The sequence below is a fragment of the Mixophyes fleayi genome, chromosome 5 (assembly GCF_038048845.1).
Source record: "Mixophyes fleayi isolate aMixFle1 chromosome 5, aMixFle1.hap1, whole genome shotgun sequence".
NCBI classification, from domain to species: Eukaryota; Metazoa; Chordata; class Amphibia; order Anura; family Limnodynastidae; genus Mixophyes; species Mixophyes fleayi.
In genome coordinates this window covers 273,526,101-273,532,518 of record NC_134406.1, presented here as the reverse complement: position 1 = coordinate 273,532,518, position 6,418 = coordinate 273,526,101, and the positions used below count along the sequence as shown (strand labels likewise).

The 6,418-nt window shown below is 41.4% G+C and overlaps 1 protein-coding gene across 1 annotated transcript in view; it reads left to right on the top strand.

Annotated features, from left to right (window-relative positions):
* The first annotated feature begins 203 nt into the window (after positions 1-203).
* Positions 204-6,418, top strand: part of ALS2CL (ALS2 C-terminal like) — a 73,843-nt gene continuing 67,628 nt past the window's right edge. The window contains exon 1 of the mRNA XM_075214150.1: positions 204-289. The gene's annotated coding sequence lies outside the window, so the exon portion shown is untranslated. The remainder of the gene's footprint in view (positions 290-6,418) is intronic.

Below are 6,418 nucleotides of genomic sequence, written 5' to 3'. Positions count from 1 at the left end.
GCTTTTATTACAACGGACAAACTCATTAACTGTGTGATTTTAAACTGCTGATCTATTAGCAACTTGAAGCTGAAAGTGTCAGGTTTAATATTAAAGGACTCAGTGAGACTGGCAGTCGGTTGGCTCTTGGCCACTGATTGACATATCGTCCAGGAATGTGCTGCAGTGCACCCTGGGAGAGGCCTGACACACGTTTCCTTGTTTATGCAGCTAGTGATCAACTTATTGAAACTTGTAGCACTTGACGTGTAATTGTAGGTTATACAGATCCTCAGGTGACTGGCGGAAGGTGAGTTCTGTGTGTATATATGTACGTATGGGTATATGCTGCATGTTCTGTATATATTGGTGTCAGTAAGCACAGGGGTGGGGGGCTACTGGATCCTGAAATCCCCCCCGGATTATACTTAGTGACTGCAATATGAAGAAAAGTTTTTGCAGGACTATTCCTACCATGGTATATATACCCATACTATATCTATATCTATCTGTATATATATATATATATATATATATACATCATTATCACCATTTATTTATTTAGCGCCACTAATTACGCATCGCTGTACAGAGAACTCATTCACATCAGTCCCTGCCCCATTGGAGCTTGTATATATATATATATATATATATATATATATATATATATATATAGTATATGATATATATACTGTATATAGTATTTGTAAATTGTGTATATAGAATATGAATAATTTTTATGACCAGTTCACCTCCCAGGCGTCCATCTGCCGCCGTCCGTCCTCATTCCCACCTTACCGCTCCACTGGTAGCTGCATAGAAATCCCGGTCGCCAATGGCTGCTTTCTGATTGGTGGCTGATAGCGCTGCTGCTGTACATTAGCCACGCCCACTTTCCCCGCCATCAGCTACAACCGTTATTCTGCAAACTTATGTATCAATTGCTCCCCGCGCAGCTCTTAGATTGTAAGCTCATCTGGTCAGGACCGTCTTTACCTTCTGTTTCATGTCATTGTACGTTATTTATTTGAATCATGATCCCATCAATGTACAGCGCTGCATAGTATGTTGGAGCTTTATAAATTAAAGATAATAATATTATTTTGATGAAAGGAAAAGTTGAATTCTCCTTTATCAAAGTCCTGCGCTTACATCTGACTTGATAGATTGACAGGTATGTAAATGATTATTCTGACTAGATAAAGATTGGCAGAAATAACTTTTCGAAAGAATTTTAAGTGAAATTGAACTTTGTCTGGTTATTTTCGGATGTTTGTTCCGCTCTGCTTGTCAAAGATTTAGAAGATCTCGGATGTTCTTCTTGAAACATCTTTTAAAGTTGACCGACGAACAATATCCAGTGGGGAGAGAGGTTTTTTAGGTCAAATCGTTATTCAAACTATCCATTTTACTAGGAAATCATTGATGGATGGGACACTTTGTGGTTCAATACGGCTGCCCCTAGTGAGTAATGTAGGTCTTTGTACCATGCCGTAAAGCAAAGTTGCCAACCTTTAAAGACTGGCCTTCGGGAGTCTCAGAGTAGAGGTTGGCGTGAAGGGACGTGACTCCGCAAATCGGGTCATTTTGGCCCTGCCAACTGTGACGTAATGACTCAAACGCGTCATTTTACCATGGGGGCGGACCAAAATGATGCGATTCCCGGAGAATCGCATCATGGAAGCTTGAAATCTGCCCACTTTACTAGGAAGTGGGCAGATGCGGGAGAATTGCCAGCTCTCCCGGGAGCCCGGGAGACCTACCCGGAATTCGGGAGTCTCCCAGGCATTCCGTGAGAGTTGGAAAGTATGCTGTAAAGTCTTATATAATACATTACAGATACTATATAGGTATACAGTATAATGTTGTAGAATATGTCCGTGCTCTGTCATAAATGCCACAAGTCAGGAATTTTGCAGAAGTATCCTGATTTTCAATGTCTAAAAAGGGGCTTTCACATTTAGGGGTGTGGCCTTGTGAAATGGAGGTGTGGTCAGTTTTGTTCCAATTTTGTGTGGTGGCACATGGTGGCTGTGCTATATAATCGTACAGTAACAATGTCATTTGGGAAAGGTGTAAAAATACATAATAGTGTGTTAATTCATGTAGCAAATGTGTGCTTCAACCAATCAGATTCTAGCTATCATTCACCTACAGTCTAGAGGATGATAGCTGGAATCTGATTGGTCGCTACGGACCACACCTCCACTTCTCCTTTGTAGAAGGTCCCCTAAACCTTAGTCAGATTTCAGGATTGGACACAACATGAACTGTCACTATGAATATTTGATGCGATCTTATGTCTCTGAGCGGTGGTTCCCACGAACATCATCGTTTTGCGGCCAGAAGACCAGATTACATACGTGGTGCTAAAACGTTTCAGGAAACCAGTTTTATTTTTTATTTTTTTTAAACACAAATCACCTTAAAATGTTGTGTTGAGCAACAAATTCTATTAAAAAGGAAAGTAAAATATAACAACCAGTGGAAGAAGGAATGAGAACAAAAACATAGAATGTGATGGTAGATAAGAAGCGCAGACCCTGCGTGAGCCTTTTATCAGACTTAGGATAACATTATGTCCAAGCATGTTTAAATTCCCCTAATTTACTAGCCTCTACCCCCTCCCCTCTGTTGGGAGGCTGTTCCCTCTCTGTACTACCCTTCACCTGCGACCTTCCAGTTTCCGTGCATATCCTCGTCTTCTAAAACTTTCCTTTTGTTGAGGAATTTTCCCCCCCTGTACCTTAATAAAACTCTTATCCTTTTGTTTTTTCCTGGTCATTTCTATGATATAGACCAGGGCAGCCCAGCCCGCCTGTAAATGTGGCCCAGCAGGAGTTTTGGTTGTGGGGGCAGCGCTGTTAATGGAAAAAAAAATCCTGCTAAAAAAATATCCTTACCTTGCGGTCACGTCAGCTGGCGCTCCGGCTCCCTCCCTGGTCTCCTCCTCCATGCGGCGCTCGCAGTGAATGTCGGAGGTGACGTCATAACGCCCGACATCCATTGCGTAGCGCAGCACAGAGGAGTCACCCGCGTGAACTATCAGCAGCAGTGAAAGATTATCCAGTATCTTATTGTTACTCTGAATTTGGACATTCTGCACCATGCAATTATGAACTAGCTGTGTTCTCTGTATGTATCTAATATAAATATTAAGAGATGATTGTATTTTTAATATTTTAAACCATTTTAAATGTGCAGTGCTAAGTAGGGTGAAAATATCACCCATTGTTACCCTCATCGGAGGCTGCTCCATGAGCCATTTTTCCCGCCACCCTATCTTTAAATCTCTGTAGATTTCTATTAGTCCTCCTGATGCTACCTATATCGGTGACCATTTCAAACTGGTCAATAAAAAAAATGATTCATGGGTGCAGAAAGAGAGGAAAAAAAAGTTTTTGGCATTTAATTCCCCGAACCCCACTAAGGGGCAGATGCAGGTAAGTTAAATTGTAGCTGGTAATGGGACTACTGCTTTAATCATGATTCTGCAACAGGTTTCCTAACTCTTACTAACTTCATTTCCAAGTAAGTTTAATATGTTCACTATGTTTTCTATGTTTTTTTGGATGATCAGCTATCGTTAGTGTCAGTGTATTTTATGTGCGGCCCAAACCAACTTGTCGTCGTCCAATGTGGCCCAGGGAAGCTAAAAGGTTGGACACCCCTGATATAGACCATGGGAGACCCTGGTCCCACTGACTTGTCTACTTCCAGTTTTGAGGGTTCTGTCAGTCTCCTCTCCTGACTCATGTCGACCTTCTTTGCATCAATAATCCTGTTACTTAACTGAAGTCCATGTCCTTATCTGTAAATCATACTTGCCAACATTGGCAATTAGTGATCCGGGAGATCGGGGGGAGATGGGCGTGTTGTGGGCTGGGCACGGCGGGTCGCGCCATTTGGCCCCGTCTCCTTAACAGCAATCAAACTTTTTGGACCAATTACAGCAGGGGGCGGTGCCACAATGATGCATGATTTGCGTCATAAGCCCCACCCAGCCGCCTTACTATTGAATTCTTTGAGAACTGGGAGGTTTGCCTGCTCACCCGGGAGTGCGGGCTGACTCCCAGAAATTCGAGAGTCTCCCGGACAATCCAGGAGAGTAGGTAACTATGCTGTAAATACTAAACGGAAATAATTGTTACGATGACCTGTTGTATCTTGGCTCTCCATGTGCAGTCTTACTAATGCTCCTTTAGGGCCTGAGTCATTAAGGAGAGCAAAGAATAAAAAATGAGTAACTTTACACCTGAGCAAAACCATGTTGCATTGGAGGGGGAGGTAAATTTAAAATGTGGGGGCAGATTTATATTTGGGGTAGGGCATGTCCTAGATCAACGTTAAATTTCAGTGTACAAATAAAACTATAAAGTATATGTGTGCTAGATGAATAAACAGCCAGTATTTATCATATGTGCAAAATAATAAACTAATTTGCACCCCTTGTATTGTAACATGGTTTTGCCCAGGAGAAAACTTACTAATTGTTTTGCCTTACTTTCCTTAATGACTCAGACTCTTAGGGCTAGATTTACTAAGCTGCGGGCTTGAAAAAGTGAAGATGTTGCCTATAGCAACCAATCGGATTCTAGCTATCATTATGTAGAATGTACTAAATAAATGACAGCTAGAATCTGATTGGTTGCTATAGGCAACATCCCCACTTTTTCAAACCCGCAGCTTAGTAAATCTACCCCTTAGTGTTTAAAAAAATTATTGTAGAACAGGTTTTGTCCCCCTTTATCTGCTGACTGTACCATTGTGTCCTCATTCTGAATAATGTTTCATTCTATTTCAAGGGTTAAAAAAATTGTCTGAGTTTTATCTCCAATACCGCATATCAATGACGCTGTCATGTTGCTTTTATGTAAAGAGCGGTAAAGCTGTGGGATTCTTTACCACATGAGTTGGTGATGGCAAATTCACTGTCAGAATTTGGGGTCAGAAATTCTTTTTTTCTTCCTTGTGAGTCTAAATTGGCAAATGTCACATTAGAGTGTTTGGTTTCTGGATCAACACAGATAGAAATTATAAAAGGTTGAACTTAATGTACGGTGTCTTTTTTCAACTTTAATAAGTAACTATTAAAGGTTTGAACTTTCTTCAGTAACAGTCACCTATGAACTGCAGAATATGGGAGCGTGCCGAGAATTTTATTTTGCTCTCGTGCACCTAAGTGTCGAGTCTTGTATGTACATACAAACAGTCCCACATTTCAGTTTTTGGAACTGTCTCCATGAATTCAGTCTGCACCTACTTCTGTGGGATTGAGGGTTTGGATGAAAATTGTACATTATGAAAGTAAATAAACAGATCACTATAAAGTCCTCCCTCTCCCGCTATAGAACCACCCTCTTCATTACTGAAACGTTTCAGTTTTTCTCTTCATTCTGCTAATTCTGCTCCTCGCTTATGTCGTCAATTAATTATGAGAGTGAGGGAACATCGGGCCTGGGGATGAGAGATGGCAAATTCATTCTGCGATGTGTTGTGGCTGAGGTCATAGGCAAACCGAGGGGGGTTTCCTAGTGCCTGGAAACCCCTCTACCAGCCTGGGGCACTGTATAATTGAGGTGGATGGACCCTGCCCCCGCTTCACACAGCTCTGCTCAAAAAGGGAGAGCTGCGTGCACCTAACAGTAGTGCACACAGCATTGCCCGTGTATATGATGGGGATAGGAAGAGTTGGAGAGCAGCCAAGCACTGTCTAAAATTATAGTCACGCCCCAAAGCATGCTGGCCACGCCCACTTGCGGTTTGGCATGGAAACCTCTCTCTACAAATCCTGCATTTGCCCCTGGAGGTACCACTGAAAACACAAGGCCAAATTCCCTCAATGAAACCTGTTCAATTTCTGCAGTGAAATTGGGAATGAAGTAAATTTTTGCAGAACAAAATTAATTGAAAATTTAGCAAATTTCTAATGGGCACACTTCATTATGTGAGTTATTATTTGATAATTTCAATGTTTATTATTTTAGTGCCCCTATAAATTTACTTTCCTATTTAAAAGCAGCAAAGGTGCAAAGGCTCTGACTTAAGGGGTCTGTCTTGACATCCCAACAGTCAGTACCTGGTCGGAATAGTTGTTTGAGCTTCAGGCCAATAAGAAGCAGGTATAAAAAAAATGATGTTTTCCCTGCAGATTTTGACTAAACCCTCAGCAGATTAGGTGTTTTGAGTTCGTCACACATCACCAGTGATTTCCATTTAAACCCTCCAATCTGCAGGATTATACATCTGGTAGTCTGGAGATGCAAATCGCTAGCGATTTGTGGCGATTGTGTAAAAGTTACTGAATTATCATTTCCCCCTTTGTTGTTCATGTAAAAATGATTCCAGGGGGTAAATGTATCAAGCTGCGAGTTTCTGGCGAGTTTGAAAAGTGGAGATGTTGCCTATAGCAACCAATCAGATTCTAGATATAATATAT